At 39.5% G+C, this 23,245-nt stretch overlaps 1 long non-coding RNA gene across 1 annotated transcript; it reads left to right on the forward strand.

Annotated features, from left to right (window-relative positions):
* The first annotated feature begins 19,556 nt into the window (after positions 1–19,556).
* Positions 19,557–21,690, forward strand: LOC142182682 (uncharacterized). Its single transcript, XR_012711607.1, has 2 exons — positions 19,557–20,202; positions 21,403–21,690. It is a non-coding gene; the product is annotated as an uncharacterized LOC142182682 (long non-coding RNA).
* The last annotated feature ends 1,555 nt before the right edge of the window (positions 21,691–23,245 follow it).

Consider the following 23,245-nt stretch of genomic DNA (forward strand, 5'->3'; position numbering starts at 1 on the left):
AATAAAATTCCCCGGCACCGGGAAGCAGAAGGTTGCAACAAGAGGTCACATCACAAATTCAAGTGCATGTGTCAAAAGAAGAAAAGTACCGGAAGAAATGCAAGCAGACAAGGAAGCAAGGCAACAAAAACAAATTGTACTCTAGCCTAGCTTCTTGTTTTCTTTTAAGCACGTTGTAACAAGGAAATCGGTAAGCAGTAGTAATAGCATGCAACAACAGTAACAGTGCAGTCCAACGGTAGTCCCAGCTACCAAAATTTCCCGAACTACATTGACCTGATTCCTGTTTAGCCCAGGATATGTAGGAAAACTTTTGAAGCAAAGGTTCGGTCAAATCTTTTTCAAAAAAATGCTTCAACGGAGTACTCGGATGGGCAAAAAATCGCTCGCTTTATCTTTGCACGAAAACCCTTCGTGTCTTCGGGCAAAGAGGGGCAGCTGTAAGCACGTGATTTTTGCCCAATATGAGAATTACTCCCAAAAAATTCAAAAATAAAATGATTTTTCTTTGGTGTGCAATTTTGTGATATTTTGAAGAATTATTTGTATTTGTCTGTGCGTGTTTATTCGCTAAATTAATAAAAAATACAAAAATATGTCGCATTTTGCATGTATTTTTTAATTCTACAATTGTTAGTAATTAAAATTGTTTTACAAAAATTAAAAATTACAAAAATAGGCATCGTTTGCATTTTTAGCATTTAATGTCCAAATATACAATTTTATGCTTAATTAATACTTAATTGTGCGTTAATTGTTATTGGGAGTTAATTTGCGCCTTTATAACTTAATTTAGTTCTTAATAATAGTATAAGTATTTTTATAATTTAGTTTTAGAAAAACAAAAGAAGAAAAGAGAGCGAAAATATAAAGAAAGTCGGAATTGGGCCTCTTCTTCAATTTCAAGCTATAGGCCCAAAAAATGGCCCAATCTTCCCTACGACCCAGTCCATTTCGAACTGGGTCGACCCAGTCCATAACCCAACACCCCTATTATCTTACAAACAACACAAAACAAAAGAAAGAAAGAAGAAAAAACCCTAAAAAACTAAGAAGTCATCCGCCCCCACCCCTCCTATCTTCTTCTTCTTCCTCAAGCTTCTCCACCTCCCATGGCTGCCCTTCCTCACGCCTCCACCACCTCAACACACACACACACACACACGACATTCTCCATCGTCCCATCGACCCCAACACGAGTAGCCATGGCTGCTTTCTCCCCCCATTTCCCGTTGTCGAAACCAAATGACCATTGGAGTAGCTTCACGTCCGCCATTGTTGCTGCGTTTTCTTCCAGTCGTTGCAGCTGCTACTGCTGTTCCTTCGTCATCCATGGAGGGCCTTCTACTTCCATCTTCTCAACTTCAAGTCCAAGCGACCAAGCTGCTCCGTTCTCCAAAACGCAGCAATGAGAGCTGCTCGAAACCAGCCCAAAAACGAGCTCCATTGTCGCTCCGTCGTGTTGCTGCGTCGCTGCGTCTTCAGCTTCACCATTGCTGCTGCTGCTCACGTTTCTGCTCCAGCTGCTTCTCGCCGGGTCTGCCTTCGTCCTCTTCGTCGAGCTCAAGCTTGAGCTCGACATCCATGGACGCCGCTGTTTCTTCTTCATCGAAGCCCAACTCCATCGCGCTACTGCTGCTCCGTTCCAGCTGCTTCTTGCTGCGTTTTTCTTCATCTTTCACCTCAAATGATGCTTGTTTCTTTGTCGTCTTCAAGTCCGTTTATGCCCAAGTTCGTTGGTTTCGTTTAGAGTTCGTTCGATGTTCGTCGTTGGATATTCACGGTTAGTTATTCTAAGTTCTATTACGTCCATAATTTGTTTGATATTTTCAGATTTTGAATTAGCATAAGTTTGCTTTATTTTTCTTATTTTGTTTTAGATAAAAATTGTTAGTTTAGTTATATTGTTGTTAGATTTAAGTTGAAGATTTAATTTAATTATTTTCAGTTTGTTTTATTAATTTTAAGAGGATTTAGTTTTAATGTAGAAAGGTGTTAGTTTAAATCGTTTAAATCCGTTGTTTGTTATTAATATAGATTTAATTCGTATTCATTTTTTGAAGTTGGTTTTAATTTAGTGATTTAATGTGAAGTTATGTTTTGGTTTTAATTTTTGGATCATGCATCTTTGTTATAAGTTTCGTTGGATTTAATTTAAGAAAGATTAGTTGATTATTTGAAGATTAGTGATTTGAATATGTTTATTTGTTTTGTTTAAGTTTAATTCAAAGTTTGAACAAAGTTTGTTTGTTATTGTTATTGTATATTTTCATTCATGTTCATACTTTGTTTGGTTGATCTTGAATCCGAAATTTGTATAGTTTGATTTCTTGTTTACCATTTATGATTATTTCTTGAATTGGTCTCATAATCTTGTTTAAAGTTTAATATAAGAATTGTTTGTTGTAATGTTGTTAGTAGTTGATTTTAAGTTCAATATGATTGAAGTTAGAAATCTAAATATACTTGTTTGTTGTTGTTGTTTAAATCCGAAAATAGGTTTGTTGCTAAAATATTGTTCAATCAAATTTTAGTTGTTCTTTGTTGTTCAATTTGTGTTCATGTGATTTGTTGTTGAAATGTTGTTAAAATCGTGTTCATGTGATATTGTTGTTATGATGTTCATCCATGTTCATATTGTTGTTTGAACATTGTTAGAAATTGATCATATTGTCTATATTTTGGTTAAGTTTGATTAATTGATGTGTTATAGCTGATGGGTAGTTTGGTAAATTTGTAATACGTTCAGGGGTAGTTTGGTAATTTCAGTAAGGTCGGAAGGGGTAGTTTAGGAATTGTACATTTTGAAATTGTTTATTTGAAGCATGGGGGACAAAATGAAATGGGGTGGGTTGTGATATGATTATTTAATATAAAGGGGGGACAAGATTTAAATTAAAGGGGAATCTTGCATTATTTTAATTAAAGCATGGGGGACAAAATATAATGGGGTGGTGTGATATGTTTATTTAATGTAATGGGGATGAGTGAAAAGATAATGGGTTGGGTAGAGAAAAAGTATTGATTTAATTGATTAAAAGATTTATGGGATAGGATTATATATATGGGAAGTCTTGAAGACAAAAGAAGAGATAACAAGAATACAGATAGAGAGAAAAAACGGACAGAGAATAGAAGAGAGAAAAATTCCGAAAAAATATTTAAGCTTTCAAAAATAAAAATAAAAGCTAAAAAATCTACTGCTTTCTTTCTTTGTTTGAAATTAGTATTAATGGTTGTTGTTTCATTTAAAACTTAAAGCTTTTGTTTTTGGGATTACTACTCCACCGGTCTGTTACTAGGTTGTTACTATTGCTGGGCAGTTGTTGCTATTGTACTGTTATTATTGCTGCTGATTCTCATCATCATTTTCTTTTGCTTCCAATATCAGGTACATATCTGTAAATTCATGTCACGAAAAGCTTCAACATGACAAATTAATGAAGTTCGGGAATTATAATTCTGTTTTCCATTCATTCAAGTTCATTAGTTAAAAATTTGGTTTTGTTTCAGTTGATTAATATAGTAGTACGTTTGGCATAATGAATATAAGATAATTGTTAACTCTTAAAATTCGTTTAAGTGTTGTAATAATATCATCTATTTCGGAATTTTCATTAAGTGAAGTCATGATTAAAATATCAAGGTAGCGAACATGGCATAAAATGGGCCATTAATTACATCCCGTAATATTGTTAGCTAAATGCAAAGTAGAATGGAAGTATCAATAAATTACATTATTAGTATATCTTGTAAAAAATCTGATTTTTAGATTGATATAAGTTGTATGTTCATATATAGCATGATGATGAGTATATATATAATCATATGTGGAAGGTGAGTTGATACAATATTAGGAATGGTTCAAACGTATAACTATATTGCATGTGATGTAATTTTATTGAATCAATTTGTATAATAGTTCTCTTTCTTATCAACTTGACTCTTATCTTCCATTGCAAACATTAACCAAACCATTGCAACTTTGGACTAAAACAAATACATAAGAAGGACATAGGATTTATAAACGAATCGTGGCATTTTATGTAAAAGACATATAGAAGAAGAGTTCGCCTTAAATGAAACAATGAAAATTCTTCAGAAACTATTAATTTGTTTATCAAATTAATTCTTTTTCCATTTTTATATGCGATTCGATTTTTGGATGTATTAATGTTGTATCCACGATAAAAAATGATAGTATTTTTTAGTTACCTGTTGTTTGTTTCTTTTTCATATCATTAATTCTTTAAAATTTGAATGGCTTGGAGGAATATAATTCATATGCGTAAAATAAGATTTGCGGTGAACACATAATAACTTTTGAATGCTTTTCAAGAAATATAGAGACGTCTAAATCAATGTTTCTCTATGGCTTTCATATAAAAATAAGTGGATATAATAAACAATTTGTAAACAAAATTATACTACCATCAAGAATATTTTTGTGATTAGGGATACGTTCGCGTAACCTAATTATATTTCTAAAGGCAATTCGGATTATGCGTTCGCGCAACTTCGATCGAATATTTAATAAAAGGGATTTCTCGGAGAATATCATTATTAATTTCATATAACTCGAGATGTGCGGTTAAATATTTAATGATACAAGAGCGACGAACGTTCTTAATTTTATTTTTAGCACAATTTCGAACTTAAGTCTTTTTTTTTATAATAAAAAATTTCGAAAAAATAAATAATAATTATTATATTGTGTATACGTACGCGTGACACGATTTTCACGTTAAAAAATATTAATATATAAAACGAATACACGTACGCGTGATTCGATTCGAAGAAGGGTCTTTAATTATAAACAATTTAAATAGAAGCGGTAACAATAAAATCATGCAATAAAAATGTATTTAATAAATCAAAATAATCAAGCCAAATATAACAGTTGAGCGACCGTGCTAGAACCACGGAACTCGGGAATGCCTAAAACCTTCTCCCGGGTTAACCGAATTCCTTATCCGGATTTCTGGTTCGCAGAATAATAAACAGAGTCATATTCTCCTCGATTCAGGGATAAAAATTGATGACTTGGGACGCCTTAAAATTCCCAAGTGGCGACTCTGAAACAAACAAACAAATCCCGTTTCGACTGTCCTTTAATTGGAGAAAACTCCTTACGCCCCTCACGGGGGCGGAAAAAGGAGGTGCGACACACATTAGTGCCACCTTGGCCAAGCTTAATGCCATGTGGCAATCCATAACAAAATCTTCATTCACATAATTAAAAATTATCCCAAATTACTTAAAATACTACTCACTTTTAATACACTTTATATATCATATTATAATATACTTTACTATCATGGTCATGTGGTACCATACAAAATAAATACATACACTTATTATTTCATTAAAACATTCATGTAAAAAAATGCACATATTTTCTCCAACTTTTAATTTTCCTAATCTTATATTGAGAGTAAAATTTTCGTACACTTAATTCTTGAAATAGTAGAAAGATAACCTTCTTTTATTGTAAAAAAATTAATTCATATCTTTACAATAAATAAAATCTCATAAACTTTCTTATATTATGTGTATAATTTATCATATCTGAAAATAGTGATGTGACGACCCGGCCGGCCGTATTAATAATTAACACCTCGATCCCCTATTAACTGCTTTCCCCGTGTTTGTTTCTGCTATTGTGAGTTGCCAGGAGGATTTATTTGAAGTTTCGGAGAGTTTTGGGACACTTAGTCCCTAAATGAGAGCTTAAGTTTTGGAAATTTGACCTTAGTCGGAACAATGTGAAGATGGCCTCGGAATGGAATTCCGATGGTTTCATTAGCTCCGTTGGGTGATTTCGGATTTAGGAGCGTGTTCGAATTGTGTTTTGGAGGTCCGTAGCCAATTTAGGCTTGAAATACCGAAAGTTAAATCTTTGAAGTTTCCGGTTCGATAGTGAGATTTTCATCCGAGGGTCAGAATGGAATTTCGGAAGTTGGAGTAGCTCCGTAGTATTGAATGTGACGTGTGTGCAAAATTTCAGGTCATTCGGACGAGGTTTGATAGATATTTTGATCGAAAGCGTATTTTGAGAGTTTTGAAGTTCTTAGGCTTGAATCCGATGCTAAATTGGTGTTTTGATGCTGTTTTGATTGTTCCAAAGTTGGAACAAGTTTGAATAATGTTATGAGATATGTTGGTGGGTTTGGTTGAGGTCCCGAGAGCCTCGGGTGTGTTTCGGATGCTCAACGGGTCATTTTTGAAACATAGGAAATTGCAGAAAATATTGCAGCAGTCAGTTCTGGTTTCCTTCTTCGCATTCGTGAGTGGGGTCTCGCGTTCGCGATGGCTTTCCAGTGTTCGTGTAGAGGAGGAAGTTGTGAATCGCGTTTGCGTCCAGGGCATCGCGTTCGCGATGAAGAAATCTGGGCCTAAGTGAAATTGTGCTTCGCAAATGCGAGGGGCCTTCCCCGTTCGCGAAGAAGGAATGCCTGGGCCGTATTTAAATAGCCATCCGCGACCCTTCTTCATTTTTCCACCATTTTTGAACGGGATTGAAGCTTTTGAGAGTGATTTTTGAGGGAACCAAAGGGGAATCACTTGGAGGTAATATTTTTGACTTCATAACTCGTTTATATGTGACTAAAGACCTAATTAGTGGCGAAAAATTTGGAAAAAAATGGGTAATTAAGGCTTGAGATTATGAGACTTTAAAAAGGGTATTCGAGGGGTCAATTGAGCTTTGATTTTAGTATTCTTGTTATGTATAGACTCGTGAGAGTATGAGGATTCTGAAAATGTAAATTTTACCCGATTCCGAGACGTGGGTCCGAGGGGTATTTTGGTCATTTTACCTAATTTTGCGTGTTAGGTTAGAATTTCTTTGTAGAATCAATTACTTGAAGTGTTATTTACATTATGAAATTGAATTGACTAGATTCAGGCCATTTGGAGTCGAGTACTCGTGGCAAGAGCGTGGTTTCAGATTGATTTGAGCTAGTTCGAGGTAAGTGGCTTGCCTAACCTTGTGTGGGGGACCTTTCCCTTAGGATTTGGTATATTTAGAAATTGAGATGTCGTGTGCGTGAGGTGATGAGTGCGTACTTGTGCTAATTATTGGAAATCCGGTTTTTAATTAAGTAATTACTAGTATGTTTCCTTTCCTATTTTTATTACTTGCACTATTAAGCCTGCTGTTAGCTTAGGAAAGCATGTCTAAGTGATTAAATTATTGTATTTGCTCAAACTACCTTACCTGAATTCTGTGCAGCATGCTAGACTAGAATTACTTGTTTGCCTTAATATGAAATTTGATATTTCTGAATATTTTTCCTGTTGCTGCGGTGTATTTACATTGGGACTACGGATGTAGGATTCCGATAGCTTCCCCCTTATCTGTTTACGTTTGGGATTACGGATGTGGGATTCTGGTAGATCCCCCTGCACGGTTATATGGAACTATAAGAATGTACCTGGTTGATTCCCCCAGTACTGGGTATTTACATTTGGGACTACAGAACGGGATTCCGATAGATCCCCGCGCACTTTGTGTTGGACTACGGGATGGGATCCCGGGAGATCCATTAGATATGTATATTTGGGACTACATGACAGTATCTTAGGAGATCCCCGATTGTTATTTTGGTGCTGAACCGTATTTCTTTCTGTGTTTACCTTGTCTCTGAAATAGTTGTTGTTGCCCTTTATATCCCGTGTTACTTTTATTGATGTACTTATTTATGCTGCTCTATTCTACACTATCGAACTTTATATTTTATTTAACCTCAGTAGGGCCCTGACCTTCCTCGTCACTACCCGACCGAGGTTAGTCTTGGCACTTACTGAGTACCGTTGTGGTGTACTCATGCCCTTTCTGCGCATGTTTTTCATGTGCAGATCCAGGTACTTCGACTCAGACTCATCATCCTTGAGGCGAGGCAACCCTTCGGAGACTTCAAGGTATATCTGCCGCGTCCGCAGACCGAGGAGTCTCTTTCCATTTTCTCTTGTAGTTACAACCCTTCTGTATTTACCTTGTTTTAGACTATTCTGGAGTTAGAGCACTATGTAGTATCCTTAGCTTGTGATTCATGGGTTTTCGGGTTTTGGGCATATGTATTAGCTTTTTGAGAGTTCAATATTATGTATGTCGGGCGGCACTTTTAAACGTTGTTTTATTACTCTATTTTTGTTTTAAATTTTTTTCTTCCACGAATTTGGATATCTTCCGCATTAAAGGCTTACCTAGTCGTAGAGACTAGGTGCCATCACGATGGTTCACAGAGGGCGAAACGGGGTCATGACAAGTTGATATTAGAGCTCTAGGTTCATAGAAGTGATGAATCACAAGTCGGTTTATTAGAGTCTCACTGATCGGTATGGAGACGTATGTACTTATCTACGAGAGGCTATGTAACTGTTAGGAAAGTTCCACTTCATTTGATTTCCTTGTCGTGCGATATTTTGATATCACAATTCTAAACTTCTGTCTTCTATTCTCTTATAGATGGTCACGCGCTACCCAAGATGATCTGGCACCTGCGCCCCCTAGTGCAGTCGTCTGAGGCCAGGGTCCGGGTAGAGGCCGAGGACGCACACGTGGTGCTGCCAGAGCACCTACGCGAGCTGCCACTGAGGTACCATCAGCAGTTCCAGCCGGAGTACAGGCACCTGATACTCCTACTGCTACTACTACTCCAGCACTTCAGGAGACTCTGGCACAGTTCATGAGCATGTACACCACTTTGGCTCAGGCAGGGTTGCTTCCCCTTTCTGCAGCTACATCTCAGGCCGGGGGAGGGGCACAAACTCCCGCCGCCCGCACTCTTGAGCAGCGAGTGCATGTTGAGCAGGTCCTTGAGATTATTCCTATACAGTCTACAGTCCGAGATCAGCCCGAGGATAGGGCAGCAGCTTCCGAGGATGAGCAGCTGAGGCTTGAGAGGTTCAAGAGGTACAAGCCTCCTGTATTCAGTGGTCTAGCATCGGATGATGCACTGGGATTTCTAGATGAGTGTTACCGCATTATTCGTACCATGTGTTTATCAGGGTCGAGCAGGGTTTCCTTCACTACTTTCCAGCTTCGAGGAGCCGCCTATGAGTGGTGGCGCACCTATGAGATAGACAGTCTGGATGATGCTACTTCACTAACTTGGACTCAGTTTTCAGATCTGTTTCTGAGAGAGTATGTTCCTTAGAGCCTCAAGGACGCATGGCATGCAGAGTTTGAGCATTTGCACCAGGGTGCTATGACTGTCTCAGAGTATGTTGTCTGTTACACTAGTTTGGCTAGGCACGCACTAGCCTTGGTTTCTACTGTTCGCAAAAGGGTTCGCTGGTTTATTGAGGACCTTATTCCCAACATCAGGTCTAGCATGGCTCGTGAGTTAGAGATGGATATTTCTTATCAGTAGCTGGTGAGAATTTCTAGGAGGATTGAGGGTATGCATGATAGGGAGAGAAAGGAGAGGGAGGCCAAGAGGTCTCAAGACTCGGGCCATTATTCTAGTGCCCGTGCCCCAGCTGCAGGCCGTCATGGTAGGGGTTATATGAGTCGCCATGTTTATTCAGCTCTTCCAGCAGCCAGTGGTATCCCAGCTCCTCCTAGACCTTAGGAACCTTATTCTGCACCTCTGGTATCTAGCGCGTCTCCTACGTGGGGTGCTTTCAGAGGTTAGTCCAGCAGACCTAGCCCGATCTAGTCACAACCACCATGTCCTCCCAAAGCTTTTTTTGAGTGTGGCAACACACGCCATATGGTGAGGGATTTCCCCAGACTTGGGATGAGTGCACCTCCACAGGCTTCTCAGCCACCGCGTGCCCCGCAGAGTTCTCAGGTTATGGTTACAACTCCAGTTGCTACCCCACCTGCTCAGCCAGTCAGAGGTGGAGGTCGGGGAGGTAGAGGTAACCCTAGAGGGGGAGGACAGTCCAGATATTTTGCCCTTCCTGCCCGTACCGAGGTTGTTGCCTCCAATTCTATCATCATAGGTATTATACTGGTTTGTCACAGAGATGCATCGTTCTATTCGATCCAGGCTCCACTTATTCTTATGTGTCTTCTTATTTTGCTTTGCATTTTGGTGTACCTCGGGATTCTTTGAGTTCCCCTGTTTTTGTTTCTACTCCTGTGGGAGATTCTCTTGCCGTGGACCATATTTATCGGTCGTGTTTGGTTGCTCTTAGTGGTTTTGAGACCAGAGTCGATTTATTGTTGCTTAGCATAGTAGATTTTGATATTATCCTGGGCATGGACTGGTTGTCGCCCCATCATGCTATTCTTGATTGTCATTCCATGACCATGACGCTGGCTATGCCAGGTGTACCACGTGTTGAGTGGAGGGGTAATTTAGATCACACTCCCATTAGAGTCATTTCTTTTCTTAAAGATCGGTGTATGGTTAAGAAGGGGTGTGATGCGTACTCAGCCTATATGAGAGATGATAGTATTGATACCCCTTCAGTTGATTCAGTTCCAATAGTATAGGATTTTCCCGATCTGTTTCTAGCTGATCTTCCATGCTTGCCGCCTGATAGAGATATTGATTTTGGCATTGATTTGTTGCCTGCACTCAGCCCATTTCTATTCCTCCGTATCGTATGGCTCCTCCCGAGTTGAAGGATTTGAAGGATTTGAAGGATCAGTTACAAGAATTGCTTGATAAGGGTTTTATTTGGCCCAGTGTATCACCTTGGGGTGCTCCTGTCTTGTTTGTGAAGAAAAAGGATGGTTCTATGCGTGTGTGTATTGATTATCGCCAGTTGAACAAAGTTACAGTTAAGAATCGTTATCCTTTGCCTCGTATTGATGATATGTTTGACTAACTTCAGGGTTCACGGGGTTTTCTAAGATTGACTTGCGCTCAGGTTACCATTAGTTGAAGATTCGGGAGCCAGATATCTTAAAGACTGCTTTCAGGACTCGATATGGTCATTACGAGTTCTTTGTTATGTCATTTGGGCTGACCAATGCCCCAACAACATTTATGCATTTGATGCACAGTGTGTTCCGGCAATATCTTGACTCGTTCGTCATTGTCTTTATTGATGATATTCATGTGTATTCCCGAAGTTGGAATACCATGAGCAGCACCTGAGTATAGTGCTCCAGACCTTGAGAGAAAAGAATTCAAATGCTAAGTTCTCGAAATGTGAGTTTTGGTTGGATTCCGTGGCATTCTTAGGCCACGTAGTATCGAGTGAGGATATTCAGGTGGATCCGAAGAAAATAGAGGCCGTGCAGAGTTGGTCCCAGACCATCCTCAGCTACAGAGATCCGTAGTTTCCTAGGCTTGGCGGGTTACTACCATCGTTTTGCTGATGGGTTTTCATCGATTGCAGCCCCTATGACCAGACTGACCCAAAAGGGTGCTCCATTCCAGTGGACGAAAGAGTGTGAGGAAAGCTTTCAGAAGCTCAAGACAGCTTTGACTACAGCCCCAATTTTGATACTACCTACAGGTTTGGGGTCTTATACGGTCTATTGTGATGCCTCGAGGATTGGCCTCGGAGCGGTGTTGATGTAGGACGGTAGGGTGATCGCCTACGCATCCAGATAGTTGAAGGTACATGAGAAGAATTATTTGATCCACGATTTTGAGTTAGCTGCCATTGTTCACGCCTAAAGATCTAGCGTCATTATTTGTATGGTGTCCCTTGTGAGATTTATACTAATCATCGGAGCTTGCAGCACCTGTTCAAGCAAAAGGATCTAAATTTGTGCTAGATGAGGTGGTTAGAGTTGCTGAAGGACTATGATATCACTATTTTGTATGGTAGCCGATGCCTTGAGTTGTCGGGCAGAGAGTTTGGGGAGTTTGGCTTATTTACCAGCATCGGAGAGGCCTATGGTGATGGATGTTCAGGCCTTAGCCAGCCAGTTTGTGATATTGGATCTTTCGGAGCTCAGTCAGGTTCTAGCTTGTGTGGTTTCTCGGTCTTCCTTATTTGATCGTATTAGGGAGCGTCAGTATGATGACCCTCATTTGCTTGTTCTCAAGGACAAGGTTCAGCAGGGTGACGCCAGAGATGTGACTATTGATGATGACGGTGTATTGAGGATGCATGGTCGGATTTGTGTACCCAATGTTGATGGGCTTCAGTAGTTGATTCTAGAGGAGGCCTATAATTCGTGGTATTCCATTCATCCGGGTGCCGCGAAGATGTATCAGGATTTGAGATAACACTACTGGCGGAGGCGGATGAAGAAAGATATAGTTGGATTTATTGCTCAGTGCCTTAACTGTCAGCAGGTGAAGTATGAGCACCAGAGACTGGGTAGGTTGATTCAGCAGATAGAGATTCCTGAGTGAAAGTGGGAGCGGATCACCATGGACTTTATAGTTGGGCTCCCACGGACTTTGAGAAAGTTCGATGCTATTTGGGTGATTGTGAATCGGTTGACCAAGTCCGCTCACTTTTTTCCTATGTGTACTACTTATTCTTTGGAGCGGTTGGCGGAGATCTATATCTGGGAGATTGTTTGTCTGCATGGTATTCCAGTTTCCATCATTTGAGATAGAGGTACTCAGTTCACATCACGATTCTGGAGGGTCGTTCAGCATGAGTTAGGTACCTGGTGGAATTGAGTACAGCATTTCACCCTTAGACGAACGGACAGTCCGAGAGCACTATTCAGATTCTTGAGGATATGCTCCGTGCGTGTGTGATTAAGTTTGGTGGGTCTTGGGATCAGTTCTTGCCATTGACAGAGTTTGCTAACAACAACAGCTATCAGTCCAGCATTCAGATGGCACCGTATGAGACTTTATATGGTAGGCGGTGTAGATCCCCGATGGGTTGGTTTAAGCCGGGTGAGGCCAGATTATTGGGCACAGACTTAGTTCAAGATGCTTTGGAGAAGGTTAAGGTTATTCTGGATAGACTCCGTACAGCCCAGTCCTGACAGAAAAGTTATGCGGACTGGAAGGTTTGTGATGTTTCCTATATGGTTGGAGAGCGGGTTCTGCTTCGGGTTTTGCCTATGAAGGGCATTATGAGATTCGGGAAGAAAGGAAAGTTGAGTCCGAGATTTAATAGCCCTTTTGAGATATTGAGGCGCGTTGGGGAGGTTGCTTATGAGCTTGCCTTACCTCACAGCTTGGCATGAGTTCATCCAGTATTTCATGTTTCGATGCTCCGAAGGTATAACGGTGATCCGTCGCACGTGTTGGATTTCAGTTCAGTCCAGTTGGACAAGGATCTATCTTATGTTGAGGAGCCAATGGCAATATTGGATAGGCAGGTTCGAAAGCTGAGGTCAAAGAATATTGCATCAGTGAAGGTTCAGTGACGGGATCAGCCGGTCGAGGAGGCGACCTGGGAGACCAAGCAGGATATGAACAGTCGTTACCCTCATCTTTTCACTATTTTAGGTATGTCTCTATGCTCTTTCGAGAACGAACAAATGTTTAAGTGTAGGAGGATGTGACGACCTGGCCGGTCGTCTTAAGAATTAATGCCCCAATCCCCTATTAACTGCTTTCCCCGTGTTTGTTTCTGCTATTGTGAGTTGTCGGGAGGGTTTATTTGGAGTTTCGGAGAATTTTGGGACACTTAGTCCCTAAATGAGAGCTTAATTTTTGGAAATTTGACCATAGTCATAATAGTGTGAAGATGGCCTCAGAATGGAATTCCGATGGTTCTGTTAGCTCCGTTGGGTGATTTCGGGTTTAGGAGCGTGTTCTGATTGTGTTTTGGAGGTCCGTAGCCAATTTAGGCTTGAAATGATGAAAGTTGAATTTTTGAAGTTTCCGGTTCGATAGTGCGATTTTGATCCGAGGGTCGGAATAGAATTCTGAATGTTGGAGTAGCTCTATAGTGTTGAATGTGGCGCGTTTGCAAAATTTCAGGTCATTCGGACGAGGTTTGATAGACTTTTTGATCAAAAGCGTATTTTGAGAGTTTTGAAGTTCTTCGGCTTGAATCCGATGCTAAATTGGTGTTTTGATGCTGTTTTGAGCATTCCAAAGGTTGGAACAAGTTTGAATGATGTTATGGGATATTTTGGTAGGTTTGGTTGAGGTCCCGAGGGCCTCGGGTGTGTTTCAGATGCTCAACGGTGACTGTGAATTTAGGAAATTGTAGAAAATATTGCAGCAATTAGTTCTGGTTTCCTTCTTCGCGTTCGTGAGTGGGGTCTCGCGTTCGCGAAGAGGAGTTGGGGCTGGTGAGTAATTTGTACTTCGTGTTCGCGAAGTGTCTCCCGCGTACACAAAGCTGGGAGTTCTATACATATGCGTTCGCGATGGCTTTCCCGCGTTCGTGTAGGAGGAGGAAGTTGTGAATCGCGTTCGCGTCCTGGGCATCGCGTTCGCGATGAATAAATCTGGGCCCAAGTGAAATTGTGCTTCGCGAAAGCGAGGGGCCTTCCGTGTTCGCGAAGAAGGAATACCTGGGCAGTATTTAAATAGCCATCGCGGCCCTTCTTCATTTTTCCACCAATTTTGAACGGGATTGATGCTTTTGAGGGTGATATTTGAGGGAATCAAAGGGGAATCACTTGGAGGTAATATCTTTGACTTCATAACTCTTGTATATGTAATTAAAGACCTAATTAGTGGTGAAATATTTTGGGAAAAAATGGGTAATTAGGGCTTGAGATTAAGAGACTTTAAAATGTGTATTCGAGGGGTCAATTGAGCTCCGATTTCAGTGTTCTTGTTATGTATAGACTCGTGAGAGTATGAGGATTCTGGAAATGTATATTTCACCAGATTCTGAGATGTGGGCCTGAGGGGCGTTTTGGTCATTTTACCTAATTTCGCGTATTAGCTTAGAATTTCTTTGTAGAATCAGTTACTTGAAGTGTTATTTACATTATGAAATTGAATTGACTAGATTCGGGCCATTTGGAGTCGAGTACTCGTGGCAAGAGCGTGGCTTCAGATTGATTTGAGCTGGTTCGAGGTAAGTGGCTTGCCTAACCTTATGTGGTAGACCTTCCCCTTAGGATTTGGTATATTTGGTAATTGAAATGCCTTGTACGTGAGGTGACGAGTGCGTACTTGTGCTAATTGTTGGAAATCCGGTTTTCATTAAGTAATTACTAGTATGTTTCCTTTCCTGTTTTTATTACTTGCACTATTAAGCCTGTTGTTAGCTTAGGAAAGCACGTCTAAGTGATTAAATTGTTGTATTTGCTCAAACTGCCTTACCTGAATTCTGTGTAGCATGGTAGGCTAGAATTACTTGTTTGCCTTAATATGAAATTTGACATTTCTGAATATTTTTCCTATTGCTGCTGTGTATTTACATTGGGACTACGGATGTGGGATTCCGGTAGCTCCCTCCTTGTCTGTTTACATTTGGGACTACGGATGTGGGATTCTGGTAGATCCCCCTGCATGGTTATATGGAACTACGGGAATGCACCCGGTAGATTCCTCCAGTACTGGGTATTTATATTTGGGACTACAGAACGGGATTCTGATAGATCCCCGCGCACTATGAGTTGGACTACGGGACGGGATCCTGGGAGATCCATTGGATATCTATATTTAGGACTACAGGACGGTATCCTGGGAGATCCCCGATTGTTATTTTGGTGATGAACCATATTTCTTTCTGTGTTTACCTTGTCTCTGTAATAGTTATTGTTTCCCTTTATAACCTGTGTTACTTTTACTGATGTACTTATTTATACTGCTCTATTCTACACTATCGAACTTTATATTTTATTTAACCTCAGTAGAGCCCTGACCTTCCTCGTTACTACCCGATCGAGGTTAGGCTTGGCACTTACTGAGTACCGCTGTGGTGTACTCATGCCTTTTCTGCGCATGTTTTTCATGTGCAGATCCAGGTACTTCGACTCAGACTTACCATCCTTGAGGCGAGGCGACCCTTCGGAGACTTCGAGGTATATCTTCCGCATCCGCAGACCGAGGAGTCTCTCTCCATTCTCTCGTGTAGTTAGAGCCCTTCTGTATTTACCTTGTTGTAGACTATTCTGGAATTAGAGCACTATATAGTATCCTTAGCTTGCGATTCATAGGTTTCCGGGTTTGGGCATATGTATTTTCTTTTTGAGAGTTAAATATTGTGTATGTCGGGCGGTACTTTTAAACGTTGTTTTATTACTCTATTCTGTTTTAAATTGTTTTCTTCCACGAATTTGGTTATCTTCCGCATTTTAGGCTTACCTAGTCGTAGAGACTAGGTGCCGTCACGATGGTTCACGGAGGGCGAACCGGGGTCATGACAAGTAATAATGGTAACTATCCAAAATTATACTTCTATAAATTTTACGAAAATACTTCACTTAAAAGAAAATATCACACTAACATAATATCTAATGGTATCAAGGTTGTTAAACTTTCGGAGTCTTATAATAACACAGTCATATACTCAAAACGCAAAACCAAAATTACTCATGAACTTATTCATAACATATCGATTCATACGTAACATATCGATTCATACGCGTCATAACCCAAAAAGAATCCATCACAAATACGTATGAGTTATAAATTAACCATACAAGAAATTTGAAGAACTTAATCATCAAACTAACAAAAGTTATCAATAGATTCACTTGGAAAGTTGTCATCTTATAGTTATACCACTAAACTAGGTAGATCTAATAAAATATTTGAACTTGAATTTTCAGCTTCTCTCAAATGTGAAACAATTTCCTCCAAGTTATCAGTAGTTTTTTTTGTTAATTAATGATATTTTATAAATGTATATACAGCTCTAAGACAATGGGTCAAAACTTACAAAGTGTGCAAAGCCTCTATCTTTTCTAACATAAAACCTACATCATTTACAAATTAAAGTCCATGTTGCAACAAAAAGCTAGCACAGAAACACGCTTGTCTTTCATGCTATGTATGTTTCTATGTTTGCCTTCAAAGATTCTATTGTTTCTCTCTAAGAAATTTGCTTCTGGGATGTAAAACTTGTTTCCATAATACTGGTATAGTTCACACCTATGGAGATTTACCTGGAATATTCCTCATGCACCTCAAACTTGAAGAATTCTAAATCAACATCATTGTGTAGCATATAAACATCACTAAAAATAAACGGCAGCTCCAATTCATAAATATGCATGAAAAATGGTCCAGAGAATAAAGAGTTACAGATTAGATACTGTAAAATTGCATAGTTATATACATGATAGGATAGAGATTTTCCACTACTGGATTTATTGCAAGACTTTTACCAAACTAAAGATCATCCTTTAGTCCATTGATTGCTTTAGCGATCATGAAAAGCAAGACAATAGAGGTACATAATTAGTTTATTAGGCAAAACTACTTGACATGAGCCACTGCATATGTGCATGCAGCACATTTACACAGCAGGCACATATGCATCTGAACGACTCATTCTAATCGAACGGCTCATTTTTGCCTCGCCTAATATTAAAGTACGAGGTGTAACATTTATGTCCGGCCAACGTACGAATAACACTACAACTTCCAGTTCCTCGATTGTTGTTTTGATATTTTCATTTTCTTCTGGTTCTTGAATAGTATCAGGCCTTGAGTCTACATCCGTTTGTCCATCCAATGTTGAGGCTTGTGTTGCAAAATCCTCAACTGAATTCTGTAATTGCTAATTTTTGTCATTTTTCGCACTTGAATCTGCCACTGAGTTAATGCTTCGGGAAGCTTGTTGATCTCCACGGATTTGTCTAATTCCCCATTGTGAAGGGAACTTGATAACCTGATGTAGAGTAGATGGAACAACATCCATCTCATGAAACCACGGTCTGCTGAGAATCATATTGTAATCCATGTCCATATCTATCACTTAGAATTTAGTATCTTTAACTACTCCTTCTACGAATGTAGTAAGTATTATTTCCCCTTTTGTCACAACGCTTGAGTTGTCAAAACCAGACAAGGTCCATGCTTTGGGCACCAATTTATCATCGGTTTGCATCTCATTTATCACTCTTAAAAGAATGATATTTACAGAACTACCTAGATCAATCAAAACTCGTTTACGTTAGTATCATGTACAAGTAAAGATATTACCAGTGCATCACTATGTGGGTTCACCATGCCATCCACGACTGCATCATCAAATGTTATACTATCTTCTTCTAAAACTTGACGAACTCGCTTACTGTGGGTGACTGTGAATTTTGACACCTTCTTTGCTATCGTATATGTTACGTCGTTGTTCTCCTCCCCTCCACTTATGAAATTAACTGTTCTTTTTGACGATGGAGGTTTCGGAGGTTCCTACATATTCTTCATATATGCTCGTTTACCTTTTTCGCTAAACAATTCGGTTAAGTATCCTTGCTTTAATAGGTGCTCTACTTCACCTTGCAATAGTCTGCAATCTGCTATTTTGTGACCGTAATCGTTGTGGAACTCGCACCAAAAATCAAGGTTTCTCCTATTTGGATTCGATCTTATTTATTTTGGACACCACACTTTGTCTCCTATGCTTCTTAAAACAGCCACCAACTCGGATGTGCTAATATTAAAACTGTACCCTCCAATTTTCTCCTTTGAGCTTCTGTCATTGTCTCGCGTATCCCGCATATCTAGTTCCTTCCCGAACCGAGACGACGAACCTGAATCTTTGTCTTTTGATCTGGAATCATACCTTGGATTCTCTTGTTTTACACATGAATCCCTTCCTGCTGGTCCCATATAAGGTTCATACCTATTTTTACCGAAACCTTTTTCTGTTTCTGGCCGGCTAGAACTTACCCTTTCATTTTTTCGGGGTTCAGTGATAGTGTCTTCTTCTATCCGTAGCTTCGTGTTATACCTGTTGTAAACATCATTCCAAGATGTTGAGGGAAATTCTCGTAAGCTTTTCTTGAGTCTCCTCGTGGCTTCCGAGCTTTTTTCATTTAAATTACTTGCAAATGCCATAGCCGCCCAATTGTCAGGTACACGTGGCAACATCATCCTTTCATGTTGGAACCTGTCTACGGATTCCCTAAGTAGCTCTGTATCTCCTTGTTTTATTTTGAAAATGTCTTCTTTCTTTTTTATGACTTTTTGAGCTCCCGAGTGTGCTTTTATAAATGAATCTGCAAGCTCAGCAAAAGAATGAATGGAAATTTTAGGTAAAAGAAAATACCATGTCAATGCTCCTTTCGTGAGTTTTTCACCAAATTTTTTGACCAATACTGATTCAATCTCTTGCTTGTTCAAGTCGTTTCCCTTCACACCGGTTGTAAATGAAGTTACGTGATCTCGTGGATCAATTGTCCCATCGTACTTTGGGATATCAGGCATCTTGAACTTTTTTTTGGAATTGGCAAAGGAGCTGCATTTGGCTTCCAAGGTTGTTGAGAATATTTTTCTATATCTACTCCTTTGTTTACACGTTGTGTAGACATGTGATTTTTGACCCTCCCCAATATTCTATATATTTTAGCATGTAAATATTTAGTTTATGCCTAATATAGTTATTTCAACTAATTTTGACTCTTTTACTTATTCTATCACAAAAAATAAAAATTACAAAAAAAATTTCACCTTTAGCTTAAAGTCCATTAGTATATTTATATTTATAGTATTTTAGTTTCACCGTGGCTTTAGCCTATTATTTCCTACTTTTTACTTTAATATAAACTTTGAAAATACAAAAATAGTTTCACTTTTAATATCTAGTTTTATTTTTGGTAGTGTATTTTAATTAGTTAAGAGTAAGTTTAATAGTTTTATATTTATATACTTTTTTAATCTTCTTAGCCCAAAATTAAGACCCAAAAAGGCGTGGACCCAACCCAATTTCTTAATTTAAAGCCCAATACCCTTTAAACCCACTAAAAAGCCTAATTTCCCTAACTTAGAGGTGACACTCTTAAAAAGGAAGCTAACGCCTAAGTTTTAGAATCAACCATTTTTTGGAAAAGAGACCCATCAGCCATGAAACAAAGAAGATCATCTTCTTCACTAAAAGAGAACCTAACACAAAAGACCTAAGCTTGAGCGCAGATACCAAAGGCGACCCAACCCCTGCTGGTCTTCTTCTTCGTCCTCACGTCCACCAACGACCACTCTCACGCCAGCCTGAACCAATCAGCCATCCCCTTTAATTTCCACCCCTTTCTTCAAACACCCAGCAACACCCTCTTCAACACCAACAGCCAGTGTCCATGCTGGCGCAACCCCTGAACACCAAAATCGACCACCCATACCTCTCTTGAGCCTGCTAGACTCCTCACTCTCCAACATCAGCTATTTGTCGGAATATTATTTTTTTGGAACTCTGCTTTTGTTTTGCATAACAAGGAATGAATATCCCTCTTCCAAGGTCCGTTTTTCTGTTTCGCTTACCTTTTCAATCCGCAGTCTAATTAGTTCTTGTGAATATTTGGTTAGTTGCTATGTTCATCTACCTTAAATTAACGTGCATATGTCCTATTGAATTGCTTCTTCGTGCTTGATTTTAAAATCGAAGTTACCAGTATGCAATTTGAATAATAAATTAAGGCAACATGATTTGGACATTTGAAATATGTGCTATTTAATGGGTTATGAGATTTGGTTTAAAAGTCTACTTGGAATGTTTAACAGTTTGTTATGCTATTGTAGCTTAGAAAGCTCTTCATGCTCTCATTTTGTTCGATTTAAACATGAACGCTCGTAGTTTGCTTTAGGCACGTAATTAAATCATCACAACTACGGATATGGTTCCTATGGCGTGGTTGTGACACTTAATTTTAGATTATCTTTTAAATAGGGGCATCCGTAGTTAAATGCTTTTCCCTTTAATAAAATTGAGGTGTGCCATCCAATCGTCTAGTCTATGACCCTCACATCGATATCTTAACTAGTGTAGAAAATGCCTTGAATTTTCTGTAACGACCCGACCGGTCATTTTGTTTTCTAGCGCGTTGTTTAGTAGTTTGGGGCCATGAGCAGCTTCACTTCAGGTATTATGACTTGTACGCATGGTCGGAATTGAATTCCGGGGAATTCGGAGTTGATTTGGAAAGGGAATTCTCATTTCGGAAGCTTTAAGTTTCAGAATTGACTAAGATTGGATTTTAGAGTAAACGACCTCGGAATCGGGATCTGAAGGTTCCAGTAGGTTCGTATAATGATTTCGGACTTGGGCGTATGCCCGGATTGGGTTTTAGATGATCCGGAGGAATTTTGGCGCCTATTGTAGAAGTTAGCATTTTGGAAGAAATTTCATAAGTTTGGGTTGAAGTGCATTTCAGTGTTATCGATGTCCGTTTGGGCTGATTATGATTTTCATCACTTCCACTATATATATATATATTTCATTAAACCTATATTGAAAATGTTAGAAAGATAAAATTTTAAAGGATTTTACTAAAGTTGGGAGTTTAACGAAATGATTTGAATGGTATACTGATTTGGGAACATGTTATAATTACTGTGGTGCTATGACGTAGTTGACGTGTTTCTTGCTGCTCAATCTTTATTTACTATTATTACTTACTGGGTTGGAGTACTCACATTACTCCCTGCACCTCGTGTGCAGATTCAGGTATTTCGAAACCCGGTAGCGGGTGTTGATTGCTCAGAGGCAGAGTCGTCGGAGTTAGCAAGGTGGTTGCACGACATTCGTAGCACTGCTTTCCTTCATCTCATTTTCATTACTATATTTAGTATATTTTAAGACTCTGATTGTATTCGGACCTTCGTAGATGCTCGTGACTAGTGACACCCCGATGTCAGGCTTGTATAATTATTCCGCACTTTTCTTTAAAATTTCATTATGAGAACTATTTTTTTATAAATGTTATAAAAACAACCTTTATTGGAAAAATGTTTGATTCGGGAGTTCCATTGGCTGGCCTAGTTTCACGATAGGCGCCATCACGACCGGGTCGGTTTTGGGTCGTGACAAGTTGGTATCAGAGCACAAGGTTCCCTTAGGTCTCATGAGTCATGAGCAAGTCTAGTAGAGTCTTGCGGATCGGTACGGAGACGTCTGTACTTATCTTCGGGAGGCTACAGAGCTATTAGGAGTACTTCCCTTCTTGATTTCCTTATCGTTCGACATGATTCCTTGAGGCTTATGCCCTTGTTTCCTTCTTACTCAATCTTACGCGACGCGAACCGCTTGTTATAAACCGAGAATTGAAGAATTGTAATGGTACTATAGATGTGGTGCAAGATGTTTCTCCCGGTATAGTTAGGTGAGCTATTGTCGTCGCCTTGCGGAAGAATTTTTTCTATCGTTTTGGCTCTATAGTTGTGCTTCTAAGAGCTTGGAGGCTATGCACAGGTTTCTATGATGCTCGCGATTGGTTATCGCACAGTATTGACTTGATGGTAGGAGACTTGCCTATGTGTTGGGGCAGTGAATGAGTTGAAAGGAAATCTTCTCAGTGCACAATTCAGAGATATGATATTTCGCTTCCGGCGGAGGAAAAACAATTAGCCTGTGAATGTCCAGATTTGGGGTGATGGAGTAACGAGACTTGGTAATTTCGAGCGTGGTGGAATTTTTATCTGCGATGTAGTGTCATCGTCCTCGATTGTATGTGTTAAGTTCGCTGGTGTTATGGTCTTCTGCAATTCGCCCTTGGGGTAGGATATTGTGAAATAATATTGGAGAAATGACTGTTGGATATCGCGGGGTGCGGTGGTTCAGGATTGAATCGGTATTTCTAATGTCGACGGCTCGAGAAAGATGATCTCCGGAAAGGTTTAAAGTTAGCAGCAATTTGTGGGTTCAAGGGCTACGAAGATAGATTTTATTAAGGCAACAACTGAGCAGCAAAGGATGAGGAAGTACATGTGGGGAGTGTTAGGAGGTGGTTAAAATTTCTAGAAGGCCAGGTATAAGAAGCAAAGGTCGAGTGGTCGATTAGAGGGGTGAGTTCCGCCAAAGTGGGAGAGTGGCAGAGTTGCATATGAGTTTTGTGTTAGGATGACTACACACCTTAAGGAGAGTTTGGAACGACTTGGGAATTTTAGTGATTGATGATTGGGGTCTACGGATCTAATTTGAAGTATAGGCTATTATGCAGCAAGAGATTTGATATAACAGAAAGGAGCTACTTGAAATGAAGAAGGATACAACCTAACTTTGAATTGGAAGGATGTTACCGCACATTTAATTCATATCCACGAGGGGTTAATGGACTTGTGCAGCTAGAGAGTGAACTCGAACTCAGGATGGATTATTGATGTCGTAGTGATTGTACCCTGTGCAGTAGCGTTGGAAGATGTCGGCACATAAATTCCACGGGAGGGTTATCTCTAGTGAGCAAATCGGCGGTCGCATGGTTGGCGAAGCTTTTGCGGAGAATTCTATTGGATATATAGAAAAGAGACCAGTCGTGCAAATGTGGTTGATGATTCAGAGTATAAAA

Source organism: Nicotiana tabacum, chromosome 7, assembly GCF_000715075.1.
Source record: "Nicotiana tabacum cultivar K326 chromosome 7, ASM71507v2, whole genome shotgun sequence".
NCBI classification, from domain to species: Eukaryota; Viridiplantae; Streptophyta; class Magnoliopsida; order Solanales; family Solanaceae; genus Nicotiana; species Nicotiana tabacum.